This window comes from Saimiri boliviensis, chromosome 1 (genome assembly GCF_048565385.1).
Source record: "Saimiri boliviensis isolate mSaiBol1 chromosome 1, mSaiBol1.pri, whole genome shotgun sequence".
In the NCBI taxonomy this organism is placed as follows: Eukaryota; Metazoa; Chordata; class Mammalia; order Primates; family Cebidae; genus Saimiri; species Saimiri boliviensis.
The window spans coordinates 129,085,773-129,101,813 of record NC_133449.1 but is presented as its reverse complement, the minus strand read 5'-3'; positions in this window follow the sequence as shown (position 1 = coordinate 129,101,813).

Sequence of the window (16,041 nt, the reverse complement as noted above, 5' to 3'; positions counted from 1 at the left end):
TGTTTGTCCCTGTACATTTAACCCAGTCTACTTGAGAAATTAGGTAATGTCCCTGATTCTCTCTGGCACAAGAGTTCTGATAAGGGAAGCATTCTGGGGACCAAGCCCATCAAAGCAGAAATTGACTTTTCTAAACCTTTACCTGTTCTTGCTCAATATCCTTTAAAGCCTGAAGCTAAGAAAGCATTAAGGCCCACAATGGAAGATTTTATAAACAGGGACTCATTCATTATTCCTTGAACTAGCCCTTGTAATACTCCAGTGTTGCTCTGTAAAAAGCCTCATAGGCATAGATATTGATTTATGCAAGACCAGAGAGCCATAAATAAGATTGTGATTCCTCTTTTCCCAGTGGTCCTTAATTCAAATTCTATTTTGTCTTCAATACTACCTGAAGCCACTCACTTCACTGTGATAGGCTTATGTTTTTTAGCATCCCATTAGATCTAGGCAGTCAATATTTATTTCCCTTCTCATGGGAAAATCAACAATATATGGTACCTGGACTGTTTTGCCTTAGGGATTTACTGAAGATTCTCTCTTATTTCTCTCAGGTTCTTAATTGGGACCTCCAGGATCTGAGATTTCCTTGTGAGTTTATTCTAATATAATATGTAGATGATCTTTTACTATGTTCAAAACAATGAGCAAAGCTTTAAGACTGATTTTGTGTATTTATTAAAGACCTTAGTTCAGAAGCGACATAAAGCCTTCAAAGAGAAATTGAAATTCTACTGCAACAACAATAGCAACAATAAAATGTTCATTATTTAGGGCACACACCATCACAAGAAGGCAAATCTCTTGCTGCGTAAAATTACAAACTATTCAGAATCTCCCCAAACCAACTATTACAAAGCAAGTTGGAGGATTCCTAGGGTGACCATTTATTATGGGTAATGGGTATCAACCTTTTCTGCCATTGCAACCCCTTTCCATGAATTAAGTCCTAAGACCCCAAACCTCTTACCATAGGAAGACACACATGAATAAGCCTTCTGAAACCTAAAAAAGTCTCTGCAACAGTTCCCAAACCTGGAATCACCTTTTTATCATAAACCTTTTTCCTATTTTTTTTCATAAAAAGTCTGAACACTAAGAATACCGACTCAATCACCTGACAACCATCAGAGGCCCTTTGCTTATTTCAGTCTTCTGTTGGATGCAGTAGCTAAGACCTAGTCACCTCGTCTAAGAACTATAGTAGCACCAGCAAATTTATAGAAGCCTCAGGTGGCTCAGTTCTAGTTTCTCCATGAAATTTAATGGTTTCCCATGCACAGTCCTTTATCAATGGAAAACAGTCAGTATTTCTTGGCTAGCTGCCTGACATCCTATCAAATACTATGCTTTCGCCTTCAAATATCACTGTCACTGCAACACACTAAACCCAGCCACTCCCCTTCCTTTATCTGAAGGAGAATGTCACAATTAAGTCTGTCTTACAGATTTTCTTGCATCTTATACAGATTTGTTATCAATTTCCCTGACGGTATTATTATTATTATTATTATTATTATTACTTGAGATGGAGTCTTGCTCTGTCACCCAGGCTGGAGTGCAGTGGCACCATCTCGGCTCACTGCAACCTCCACCTCCCGAGTTCAAGCGATTCTCCCTGCCTCAGTCTCCTGAGTAACTGGGATTACAGGCATCTGCCACCGTGCCTGGCTAATTTTTGTATTTTTAGTAGAGATGGGGTTTTGCCATTTTGGCCAGGCTGGTCTCGAACTCCTGACCTCAAGTGATCCTCCTGCCTCAGCCCTGACAAAGTGCTGGGATTACAGGCATGAGCCACCACACCCGACCACCTGATGTAATTTTATTTGTGGATGGTTTCTTTTTTAAAATTGAAATTTAGACCTGGGCCCTAAATTTATGACTTCCATGTTTATTATAGCTATTTCCTTGCTTATAGAATGCAAGGATCCCAAATCTCATAGTAATGCTTTAGCTGACCAGTATGCCAAAAAAGGCAACATTAGCCAAACATAATTGTTCCTGTAATAACACAGAAAGAGAGGCCTCGGAGAATTTAAAAAGGCTATTACTGACTGTCAGAGACAAGCTCCTGGTTTGATAGAAACAAAATGGAAAAAAATTAGGATGCTCATTGCATACAGATAATATTTGGCACTTGCAGAATGATCATCCAGTAGCGCCAAAAAATGGAAAATGGAATTTAGTAAAGATGCTTCTCAATAGGATGTGGGTTCAATTAACTAATAAAAAAATAAAGACGCTTCATGATATTACACGTAATAGCAGAAATAAATTGGCAACAATGTTAGACTAACATAAGCGAGCTAAATTTAGAGGTCTTGCTGAGGATGTTTCGAAAACATCTCCTGCGTTCTGGTAACACAATCCTGGCACAACTGTAAAGATCAGACATGGACAGGAACCAAACCTTGAGGGCCCTTTGAACACTCCAGATGGACTTTATATAAATGCCTGTTGCACTGGGTTATGAGTATGTTCTGGTTATTGTCTATTTGCTCTCAGAGCAGGTTGAATCTTCTCCTTGCCAGAGAGCTACCCCTCTAAGTATTGCAAGAAAAAAAAATCTTGCTTTTGTTTTTCCAACTTGGGAAATTCCCAAGTTGGAAATTATCACTTATCACTCTAGGGAGAAGGACATTCTTTTTAGTAGTACTATTAATACAGCACTCTGTCAAGTTTTGCCTTTTACTCAAAAATGCGTTATCCATAATCTTCAAAAAAAAAAGATAGAACTAATGGAATTCTAAAATAAAATTAGTAAAGCACTCAGGAACTCTTAATTCCCATGCCCCAAAGTACTACATTAGATCTAATATCTCTATAATGAACTCCCTCTGAAAACCCAGAGATTATATCTTTATGAATTAGTAATAGATTGCCCCATGTATTTGGGGATTTCACCCCCAAGCTTATACTCTACCTTAATTGTCTCCCCTAAAATATATTTTCAAGTCCTAACCCCTGATACCTGTGATCCTATTTGGAAATAGGATCTTGGTAGATGCAATCAAGATTAAGTAATAATGGACCACAGTAGGCCCAAATCCAATTACAAGGTGTCTTTGCATTCTTTTTTTTTTTTTTTTTTTTTTTTTTCTTTTTTTGGAGATAGGGTCTTACTCTGTTGCCCAGGCTGGAGTGCAGTGGTGCAATCTCAGCTCACTGCAGCCTCGGCCTCCTGGGCTCAAGCAATCCTCCTGCCTCAGCCTCTGAAGTAGCTGGGACTATAGGCACACACCAACACGCCTGTCTAACTTTTGTACTTTTTTGTAGAGACAAGGCTTTCCCATGTTGCCCAGGCTGGTCTCAAACTCCTGGGCTCAAGCTATCTGCCCACCTTGGCCTCCCAAAGTGATGGGATTACAGGTGTGAGCCACTGTGCCCGGCCAACAGATGTCCTTTTAAGAAGAAGGAAATTTGGGCCAGGTGCAGTGGCTTACACCTGTAATCCTAGCACTTTGGGAGGCGGAGGCAGGCAGATTACCTGAGCTCACGAGTTCAAGACCAACCCGGCAACATGGTGAAACCTCCTCTCCACTAAAAATACAAAAAATTAGCCGGGCATGTCAATGCATGCCTGTAATCCCGACTACTAGGGAAGCTGAAGTTGAGAGATTTGCTTGAACCCGGGAGGCGGAGGTTGCAGTGAGCTGAGATCACACCACCGCACCCCAGCCTGGATAACAGAGTGAGACACTGTCTCAAAAAAAAAAAAAAAAAAAAAAAAAGAGAGAGAGAGAGAGAAATTCGAACACAGAGACACACATGGAAAGACGGCCACGTGGTGATGGAGGCAGAGACTGATTGGAGTGATGCTTCTACAAGCCAAGGAAACCCAAGGGTTGCCAACAATCACCAAGAGTTAGGGAGAGGAAAATTCTTCCCTAGAGCCTTCAGAGGAAGAATAGCTCTTCAACACATTGACTTCAGCCTTCAGGCCTCCAGAACTGTTTTCTGTTGCTTTCAGCCATTTAGTTTATGGAACTCTGTTTTGGTAGTACTAGGAAACTAACACATACATTATCTTCCTATAGGAAGATATGATCAATTATTTCATCAACAAGCAAAATGTGCATTTCCAAACCACCCTCTGAACAACATCTATATAATCTGCCATGTACAGGTTTAGTCTTCTGGAAAAGACACTAGAGAAAGACTGCCCTTGAACCACAATGAAAGGACCTTGCCAGGTCCTATTAACAAATAATATAGCAGTAAAACCCCAAAATAAGGCACTTGGATTCATAGTTCCCAGTTCAAGATGAAGAGATCTTCATCTCTTCCTCCTGACTACTGAACATACATTTCATCTGAAACCTTAAACTGAAGATTCTTAGGAATTCTCTAGAAGTTGTCAACTTCAGAAATGGACAGCATTGACCCCAGATTATGGAAGAAATGATGGAGCTTCAAAGTGGACAGCTCCTCCTAAAGATGAGGGAATAAGATGCATTTTCAGATTCATCATCAATTTTCTGATTTCCCTGAACAATACAATGTTGTCTAATGTACCACTTCAACACCTTCTAGAACACTAATATAATCCCTTTTATTTTCATCCTAATATTTCTGACCCTTGTGATCTTCTTGTATTCCTTAATGGAAACTAAAACTTTCATATGTTTTTCCCAGATCACAGCTGTGGCTCTGAAGGCAATGGATTGCTGAATCTGTAATCCCTTCACTGACCCTGTGGACAAAAATATAACAGCTGTTCCTTTAAATACTTCAGATGGAGAATTCCCTTTTACAGAACCCTTTGGTACTTGGGTTTTCCTCAAGTCATTAATCCCAACCTCTAATCTTGCAAAAAATTGATCTTAACTTTATATAAATGAAATGTTTCTGAGATCATTACAATCTGATCAGCAAAGTCTAGTCAATAGGGAATAAGCGCTAATATTGGGCTATCCTGATCATGATAGTTTGTTCTCTTCAGAGATATTTCAGCCTGCCTTGCAGGAACTGCTTAATTCCACTCAAGGGATTTGTTCATCTTGAGGGAATTCAGTCTATATTGCACTAAGAATACTACTCCTTAAATGGACATCAGGCATATACCTCACTACCTCACACTCACTGATCCTGTGTATTCAGAGCAATTGTCAGAGATTTCCAAATATTTAAAACTATCATCTTTCTATTGAATCCTATATCCTCGAGAAAGATATCCAGAAGCCTCCAAAATGAAGTAAACACAATTATTTGGGGGAACTTTCAGGAGAAATACCTCATTTCCTCTTCAGGTATACTCTGCAAGCTGTAATTCCTATAATAGGAATAATGCAACTAGAAAAGTGGTTTGAGACGGGGCATGGTGTCTCACACCTGTAATCCCAGCGCTTTGGAAGTCCAAGGTAAGAGGATCACTTGAGACAAGGAGTTCAAGACCAGTCTGAACAACATAGTGAGATCCTGCTCGGGCACAGTGGCTCTTGCTTGTAATCCCAGCACTTTGGGAGGCTGAGGCAAGAGGATCACCTGAGGTCAGGAGTTCAAGATCAGCCTGGCCAACATGGCGAAACCCCATCTGTATTGAAAAATACAAAAATTAGCCAAGTGTGATGGCACGCACCTGTAATCCCAGCTACTCAAGAGTTGAGACAGGAGACTTGCTTGAACTCAGGAGGCAGAAGTTGCAGTGAGCCGATATCATACCACTGCACTGTAGCCTGGGCAACGGAGTGATACTTTGTCTCAGGAAAAAAAAAAAAAAAAAAAGTGAGATCCTATCTCTACCAAAAAAACAAATAAATAAAATTAGCCAGGTGTAGTGGCAAACACATATAGTCCCAGCTACTCAGGAGGGTGAGGTGGCAGGAAGAAAGAGAACCCAGGAGTTTGAGGATACCATGAGCCATGATCATGCCACTGTACTCCAGCCTCAATAAAAGGGAGAGCCTGTCTCAAAAAAAAAAAAAAAAAAGTAGTTTGAAATTTGTTCCTGACTTTAGCAGAAGTTGTAAACAACACTACTCCTGCTCTTGGAGCCAAACAAACTAATCTAAACTCATTAACTAGAGTTGTCATGGACAATTGTATAGCCCTTGATTTTCTCTTAGCCAGCCAAGCCGGAGCTTGTGCCACAGCAAACACTTGAGCTGCACCTATATAAATACTTCTGAGTAAATAGAACAGTATATGACTAAGCTAAAGGAAAAAGCGATTATGGGACATGGTTTCATTGCCTGGGTTTCATAATCTAGGCCCTTGGCCTCAAACCACAATGTAAAGACTAATCGTTCATGTACTGTGATCTGACTTTGTCTGCCATTGGTCAAAAGGAAGGGGGGAAAAAAAAAAAGGCAGCCCCTGACATTCAGAAGCAGGTCTGACTCTCCCAACTAGGCATATTAATCTCCTATTAGATATGTATAAACAGGCCGGGCACGGTGGGTCACGCCTGTAATCCCAGCACTTTGGAAGGCCGAGGCAGGTGGATCACCTGAAGTCAGGAGTTTGAGACCAGCCTGCCCAACATGGTGAAACCCCGTCTCTACTAAAAAAAAAAAAAAAAAAAAAAATACAAAAATACAAAAATTAGCCAGCCTATCGAGCCAGATTAGGCTCTGAGACTCCAGTGTAGCCACGTGGTGAAAGAAGATTTATGGACTGAAAAAGGCAAGCGACCGACAGAAAACAGAAGTAAGGTACAGAAATGGCTGGATTGGTTACTGGTTGGTGTTTGCCTTAATTTAACACAGTTCAAACAGTTGGCTACATTTGATTGGCCAAAACTCAGTGATTGGCACAAGTGTAGGCTACAGTCTGTTCACACTTCCACTTGTTAGAGTTCACCATGTACAGAGAAAGTTTTAGGCCAAACTTAAAATATGCAAGGAGGCAGCTTTAGGCCAAACTTGATTTAACAGGCATGAGCCACCATCCCCTGCCTAACAGGCTTTCTAAGCAGTGATGTCCTGGTGCCAGGTCCACTAATGGGCCACCTTGCTACTTCTTGCTGACTCTTAATTTGGACAACTTCTGCCTCTGACTCAGCATTTCTAATTAATTTCCTGTGTGGGAATTTGCAAATAATCCTTACTAAGAATCAATGTGCACAGGATGGCCCAGCCACTGGTTTTCCCTCATAATCACAGCGATGACCTCAAGAAGTGCCCAAAGTTTGGTTATGTGTGACTAGTTTGTGTCTAAAAATGAGACCAAATAGTGCTTCTAAAAAATTCCAGTGACTTTCCCAAAGCTTTCTTGCTGGTCATTTTTCCACAGTAGGTTTTTCATTTCTAAATTGTATACTCTGAGTTGGTCTTTCTGTGTTGTTTTGTTTATTGTTTTTTTTCCCTTCAAGGTAAACGTGCCACTTCCTATTTAAAAATCTTTCTTCATATGGGTTGTTTGTTTTTTCCCATAATTTGTTTTTCAAGTTTCACCTATATCTCTGTTTATTTGCTGAACACTCCTGAGACAATAATATCTGGGCTTGGTGCTCTGCTTGGCTGAAATGCATTCTGCCTGTTAATCATTTCTACTATCAGTACACTTTAACTCAGCCTCCTGGATATCAGCTATTGTTCCCAGATGTGACTCTTCATTTTGGCAATTCTCTACTCTCCCCCTCTGTGAGTAATGAAATTGTCTTTTCAAAACCTAGTCTGTCTTTATCCCTTTTGTACTTTCAACCCTTCTTTTTCTCTATGTAATAATATTTTATGTCTGTGTATATGGTTTAAAAGCCTATGATTATGAATACTGCTGACAGTATTGAGCCTCTTGATTTTCAAAATCTTTTTTTATTAAACTCATATCATGATTAATTCTGCTTGTCTTGTATAATTCTCTTATCCTTACTCTGGTTTCTTCATATTATTTTTTTAAAAAGACCAAAAACAAAAGTCTTCTCTATTGTTTTTTTTTGTGTGTGATAGAGTCTTGCTGTTGCCTAGGCTAGAGTGCAGTGGCACGATCTTGGCTCACTGCAGCCTCCACTTCCCAGGAGTCAGTGACTCTCCTGCCTCAGCCTCCCAGGTAGCTGGGATTACAGACATGCGCCACCAAGCCCAGCTAGTTTTTGTATTTTTAGTGGAGACAGGGTTTCATCATGATGGCCAGGGTGGTCTCAAACTCCTGACCTCAGGTGACCCACTCTCCTTGGCCTCCCAAAGTCCTGGGATTACAGGTGTGAGCCACTGTACCCAGTCTATCTTTCTTTAATTGAATATATTTCTGTAACCATTTTATCTTTTTAAAGTTATAATAAATGAATTGTATTATTTTTAATATTTCAAGACTACATTATACCACCATCATTTCAATTCATCTTTAGTTTTAAAATATTTAAAATTAAGATTTTCATACAATTTTGGAGCTAGAGAATATATTATATACTACAGCACTTTCATTTTCAGACCAAGACTTTGAGGTCCAGAGAAGTTAAACTATTTGTCTAAAATTAAACAGCTCATTAGTTTTAATGTCAGAACCAGAAACCTGGTCCCTGACTTCTGTCCAACGCTCTTTCTACAACAGGACTGCATCTCCATTTAAAGTGTCATTTATATTTGAATGCCATCAGTATAAGTAATCATTTTCACATCGTGTGTATTTTTCTCCTTCAGTATTCATAATTAGAATACCCAAAAAAGAGAAATCTTCCAATAAAATTCGATGTCTCTACAGGTCCCCGGGGTTATTATTGACAGAGTGGACTGTGAAAGTCCCTGGGCTTTATGTTCTGTTCTTCGGCTGATTTGGTGTATAACTTTGAGATTATTTCCCCTTTGGGCTTTCCTAATGTGTTGGATTCCAGTTATAGACAGACTCTCTGAAAGTCTTCAAGTAAGTCAGTTTATTGAGAAAAATGTGTATGCTAAAAAGAAAAATAGAAAAATAGAAAATAAAAAAGACAGTTGGAACACAAGATACACAGCATCATTTAGGACATTAAATTTGGAGAAATGCACTTACTTTTAATCCAGAAACTTGATTATCATGTCTCTCATGGTGGTTAAGGGTACATTAAGGGTACATTTCTAAGCCTCTCCTCCTAAGCCCAAGAATTGGGGCAATTTAGAATTTTTCTTTGGTTTGCTTACTGTTCGATAAAGTGGGGAAATAGGAAGTACTCGTAAACTAGGCCAGTATCATCAGGCAGCTTTATTCCACATGGTGAGACATGGCCAGTCCCTGAGATCAAGTTCTGCTAAAGCTTTGCTTAGGGTCTAAGATCACGGCAATTTGATTGTTTCCAGGAAAGCTGCACTGAGAGCTGTTGGTCTTAAGCTGGGGCTCTGGTTCTTTATCATGTCAATAGGGAGAGTTGGAAGGCTTTAACTCTCCATGGAAAGTTTGATTAGACTTGCAGATCAGTGAAACACACTTCTTATATTAGTAAGTACATCTTGATTGTAGGTATCTGAAACCAACTTGGGTCAGCTCAAGCAGAAAAGAGAAAGCCACTCCAAAGACACAAGCCTGTGTTGTTAGAGCTCAGAGGACACACAAAGCTAAGCTAAGAAGGTGTGGAAAATCCCAGGAAGGGAGACGGGAGAGATTCTCTCAACCTTTGGCTGATTTGCTGTAAGAATCTGCTGCAAAAAGCTACGAGCATAAGCATTCTGGCTCCCCATCTACAAGTTTATGCAAAGCTCCCAAGGTTACATGTCACATGCAGACAGCTTCTCCCTGTTCTGATTCCAAATTCCCTGGGAAGGGAGTACTACGTGAGTCAAGTACCCACCCAGCTGAGGCTTGCAATACATGGAGCTGGACTGCAGTTAATGCATTTGTGGGTCCTTTGTGACTTTCTAATCAAAGGATAAATGTGAATAAGGGCATAGCTTCAAATTCAAACAGACATTCTAACAGACTCACAGGTACTCACACATGCTCATGTCATCTATGTGAGTGCTCCTTACAGTTTTAAATGGTTATGGATTTTTTCTACTTTTTCCAGTGAGGTACCCAGTGGTAGTATTCCCAGGCAACTCATAAATAGTAAGAGAAGTTCTATCACTTACATAGATTATTGATCTATCTTAGCCAGAAAGCACAGACTCTGGAACATCTGATGTAAGTGTTATAAAGGACCAATTAACTGACCTAACTATGAAAATCATCATTTGTTAATTTTTAAAAAAATCAAATGAGGTGACTTCCTGTTAAACTCTTGATTGGACACACATTAGTTTCTCTGGCCCTTCTCAAATATCATAAGAACGACTGTAAATGGATTTTTTTTTTAATAAAAGGGCCTTAAATGCACAAGGAAAGAAGAATGGGAGAGGAGAGGAAATGTCTACAAAAGTTTGGAAGCTGGAAATCAGAATGTGCACAGTGATATATGTGACCGGCCAGGAGAAGCTGAAGGCCAGTTGCCAGTGGGGTGACAGGAGGAACAACAGGAGGGCTCTCAGAAATAGGAAGTACCATGTCCCTCTGAAGGCGAGGATGATGGTGAGACCATAAAGACACTATCACCTGTCATCTGGGTCCACATACTTCGACTCTTCTCGTTTTCTACTGTGGCATTCAAGATTTTGTCCCCACCTCTATTCAGGACTCGTCAAAGTTATGAGTAACCTCTGCAATGACAAACCCAGTGGCCATTCTCTGTCCTTACTTCACTTGGATTATCAGCAGCATGAGGTTCAGTTGATCTTTCATCCTCGAAACAGCTCCTTCTTTTCAGAACACTGCTCCTTCTTTTATCCTTGAAACACCTCCTTCTTTCAGAACCCTGCTCTCTTTTCCTTCTCTTGCCGCCTCACTGACTGTCCATTTGCTGGTTCCCCATCCTCTCAGTGACACCCTTATTTCAGAATGCTCCAAATTGCAGTCATCGTCTGTCTTCTGTCTACTCATTCCCTATTGATTACATCCAACTATATGGCTGTAAACATCATCAATAAACTAACAACTCCAAAATGTACAGCCTCAACCTGGACATCGCTCCACACTCTGCAACTAAACTGCCTATTCAACACCTCCATCTGCCTATCAAATAGACATCTCAAACTTACCGTGATGCAAGCAGAATTCTCCTCCTAAAAAGCCTGTTCTTCCCCCAGTCTTCCCCACATGGCAACCACAGAGATTCCTTTTAAGAGTCAGATTAAGGCCAGGTGTGGTGGCTCATGCCTGTAATCCCAGCACTTTGGGAGGCCGAGGTGGGTGATCACCTGAGGTCAGGTGATCAAGACCATCCTGGCAAACATGCTGAAACCCTGTCTCTACTAAAAATACAAAAATTAGCTAGGCATGGTGGTGCGTGCCTGTAGTCCTAGCTACTCGGGCTGAGGCAGGAGAATCCCTTGAACCAGGGAGTCGGAGTTTGTGGTGAGCAAACTAAAGGTGCTCACCACCATACCCAGCTAATTTTTGTATTTTTAGTAGAAACAGTGTTTCCCCGTGTTGGCCAGGATGGTCTCAATCTGTTGGTCTCGTGATCTGCCCACTTTGGCATCCCAAAGTGCTGGGATTGTAGGCGTGAACCACCACGCCTGGCCTATAATCTGACTTTTTTTTTTTTTTTTTTTTTTGAAATAGAGTCTCCCTCTGTCACCTAGGCTGGAGTACAGTGGCGTGATCTCAGCTCACTGAAAACTCTGCCCCATTGGTTCAAATGATTCTCCTGCCTCAGCCTCCTGAGTAGCTGGGATTACAGGCACACATCACCATGCCTGGCTAATTTTTGTGTTTTCAGTAGAGATGGGGCTTTCACCATATTGGCCAGGCTGGTCTCGAGCTCCTGACCTACGGTGATCTGCCTGTCTCGGCCTCCCAAAGTGCTGGGATTACAGGTTACAGGCGTGAGCCACCACACCCGGTCTGAATATTTATATTTAGGTGTATTCCCATAACAGGGTCTTTGATCTCACCATCCCCTGTGCCTGAAATGCTCTCCTCTAAGACACCAACATGGCCTCATCCCATCTTGAAGGGGCTCCCACTGGCCAAATCTGTGACTATTTGTTTATTTTAAAAGGATTATTTTATTATTTATTTTAAAAGGATTATTTGCTTATTTTAAAATTTTAATTGCAAGATTGTAATAAACAAAAATCTGTTATTAGGATTTTCAATAAAAAGAAGGAAGAATAAAGAGAGAAGAAAAAAGCTCATTTACCACTACTGGAGATTACTACCAGAAAACTTTTTTTCTGTGAAATTAGTAATGAAGGGGAAAGCATTAAGCATTTGCCCTGCTTTTTAAGGAGAAATTATAGTTGATCCCAGTTAGGATGGGAGATTCTTTGAAGAATGCCAACTAATAAATGCAGGAGGAACGATGGAATTAGAAAAACATCCTTCGCAACCCACTGAATATAGTTTGGATGTTTGTCCCCTCCAAATCTCATGTTGAAATTTGATCCCTAATGCTGGAGATAGGGCCTAGTGGGAGGTGTTTGGGTCATGTGGGCAGATCCCTCATGAACATCTTGGTGGCTTGGTGCCATCCTGAAAGTGATGAGTTCTTGCTCTATGAGTTTTTGAGAGAGCTGATTGCTGAAAAGAGTCTGGCAACTCCCTCTCCCTTGCTTCCTCTTGGAATGACATGCTCATTCCCCTTTGCCTTCTGCCATGCATGGAAGCAGCCTGAGGTCCTCACCAAAAGCAGATGCCAGGACCATGCTGCTCATATAGCCTGCAGACCTGTGAGCCAAATAATCCTCTTTTCTTTTCTTTTCTTTTCCTTCCTCTCTCTTCTTCTTTCTTTCCTTCCTTCCTTCCTTCTTTCCTTCCTTCCTTCCTTCCTTCTTTCCTTCCTTCCTTCCTTCTTTCCTTCCTTCCTTCCCTCCCTCCCTTCCTCCCTCCCTCCCTCCTTCCTTCCTTCCTTCCTCCCTTCCTCTCTCTCTCTTTCTTTCTTTCTCTTTCTCTCTCTGACAGAATTTTGCTCTTGTTGCCCAGGCTGGAGTGCAATGGTATGATCTTGGCTCATCTGCCTCCCGGGTTCAAATGATTCTCCTACCTCAGCCTCCCAAGAAGGTAGGATTGCAGGCACCCACCACCACACTCAGCTGATTTTTGTATTTTTAATAGAGAAGGGGTTTCACCATGTTGGCCAGGCTGGTCTCCAACTCCCGACCTCAGGTGATCCACCCAGCCTCCCAAAGTGCTGGGATTACAGGCATGAGCCACTGTGCCTGGCCTTCCTCTTTTCTTAATAAGTTAACCAAACTCAGGTATTCCTTTACAGTAATGAAAATGGACTGAGACACCAATAAAATGGTTTATTTGGGCTGGAATCATTAATAGATGCTGAAACCATTCGATGAAAAGACTGCTGAGGAGGATATCTACTGGGTAAAATAATTACCACTCTACAGCTCAGCTAATGGAAAATGTAGTTTTATAATAGTGAAAGCTAACTATTGTCACCCAGCCAAGTGACCCAACCTAGTATTACAAGTAGTAGGAAAACCTATACCCCCTTTTATGATTGAATATGAAATACACATATGTAAGAAATATTCTTGCCAATGTGGAATGAAAAATGAGGGTGAAGGTATCCAATCCAGTTCCAAAGTTTGAGAAATTGTACACGTCCCATTAGTAATGATGGTTAAGACTAAAATTAAAATATTATTTTTGCCCTCAATTTATGTGTATTATTTCAACTGGTCACCAAGTTCTTAGGTCATCAATACTTCAGTTGTTTGGCCCTACCTTTTTAAAAAAAATTTTTTTTGACAGAGTCTCACTCTCTCATTCAGGCTGGAGTATGATGGTGCCATCTCAGTTCACTGCCATGTCCACCTCTGGGGTTGAAGCAATTTTTATTCCTCAGCCTCCTGAGTAGCTGGAATTATAGGCGTGTGCCAGTACACCCAGCTAACTTTTTTTTTTTTTTAAGACGGGCTTTCACCATGTTGGTCAGGCTGGTCTTGAACTCCCAACCTCAGGTGATCCACCTGCCTTGGCCTCCAAAGTGCTTGGATTACAGGTGTGAGCCACCACGCCCGGCACACCCGGCTAACTTTTTTATTTTTGGTAGAGACGGAGTTTCACCATATGGACAGGCTGGTCTCAAACTCCTGACCTCGCCTCAGCCTCCCAAAGTGCTGGGATTACAGACATGAGCCACTGCACCTGATCTGGCCCTACTATTTAATAAGCAATACTGTGAGGTACAGCTTTTGGCAAAACTCTTAGGGATGTTGGGAAAAAATAACTACCATGAATACAGAATATTTGGAAATCTCTGCCCTAGGACCATTTCTATATGAGAATGGAGCATATTGAATGATCTTCATCCTTCTAACCTGGAGCCATCAAGATAGTATCCTGGCTCACTTCCAACATGACTTTAGTCTTTATTCTTGATGATTTCAATACATGGAGAGATGATCCTTTTCTCACTCTGGCCCCTCTCTCCTGTACTTCTCTCTTCCATGACTTTGTCCTCCCTCATTATCTCAGCCACTAACTCCCTCTGCCATCTTGTCATTGCCACATACCTAACATCATGTAATGTAATGTTAGTGCCTGCCTCCAAAGAGCCTTTAAAACAACCTCCATGCCTGCCCCTCAACCCCCATCCATGTAAACTGCCTTTCAGCAACCTCCACCTATCCTTGGCATGTGCTCTTTTCCCTTCAGCTTAAGTCCACAATCAATCATTATGATTCCCCCCTTGCTTATACCCTCAACTTCCTTGCTCTCTTCTTGTTTCATTATATTGCTTTACAGATCCCCCTACCCTGGTGAAATCTAGCCCCCTGCTTTCTCTGGGCTATACCTGTACACCTGGACTGTTGCAAGACCCTGTGACTGCCTCTTAAACCCATTCTCCATGCATCAGTCAGAGAGACTTTCAAAACTCACTTTATTGCTTAAAACGCTTCAAGGTTCATTGAACCCTCAGAATACAGTCAAAACGCAGTAAGATACTTTATGGAGCCTTATATGGTTTGACTCTGTGTCCCCACCCAAATCTCATTTCAAATTGTAATCCCCACATGTGGAGGGAGAAAGGTGATTGGATCATGGGGGTGGTTTCCTCATGCTGTTCTTGTGATAATGAGTGAGTTCTCACTAAATCTGATGGTTTTATAAGGGGCTCTTCGTCCTTTGTTTTCTCTTCTCCCTCCTGCCACCTTGTGAAGAAAGTGCCTGCTTCCCCTTCTGCCATGATTGTAAATTTCCTGAGGACTTCGGAGCCATGTGGAACTGTGAGTCAATTAAACCTCTGTCCTTTATAAATTACTGAGACTCAGGGAAGTTCTTTATAGTAGAATGGGAACAGACTAATATAGGGCCCTCCATGCTCTGACCCTCTCTTGCCTCTCCAACATTCTATTTCAACATGCACCCTTCCCCACAGCCCACACTCTGCACTTCGCATTCTGCAGTTCCTAGAACGTTTCCTGTTCTCCCTCCTTGGCACATCTTGCTCCCTTTGGAAATGGCATTTCCTAACCAACTGGACTAGTCTCTCAGACCTTACTGAGATGTCACATTTTTTTGGAAGCCTCCCTGACACTCCTGTGTGCTCCATAGATTGCCATCAGGTAACAGCCCTGAGCCCGTACTGCAGGTACCTGTTTACTTATTTGTCTCCCTCACTACACTGGGAGCTTTTTGGGGGCAGGCAATGTGTTTCATTCACTGTTGACCCTGCAGGGTATGGCACAGTGACAGGCATATAGAATGTACACCATAACTAATTGTTGAATCGTCATAAAATCTGTGAATGGTGTTGTTTAAACATACCTGTCCATGTATGTTTCAAAGAGTCATACTGTCAAATGTGATGGTATGTTTGACAGAGTTCAGTCTTGCTGAACCAATTCTGCTTCCAACTTCCTAAGTTTCTGTGGGTGTGAGCTCATTCTCCCTTATTGTTTCATCTTTCAGCATAATGCACTACTGAATCCTTATAACAATCAGCACACTCTTTCCTACAGAGTAAATCATATGTTACTGTGTGTACATCAGCCAAGGGGCTTCAGTACAAACCTCTGTTTTTAATAGTTTCATGTTGTTTGTTTTTTGTATTTGAGAGACTAGATGTAAATGTTTCCAGGGAAGTTTACTGCCAGATGCAGAGGTGAAAGGACAGTAGAAGCCATGTCCTTA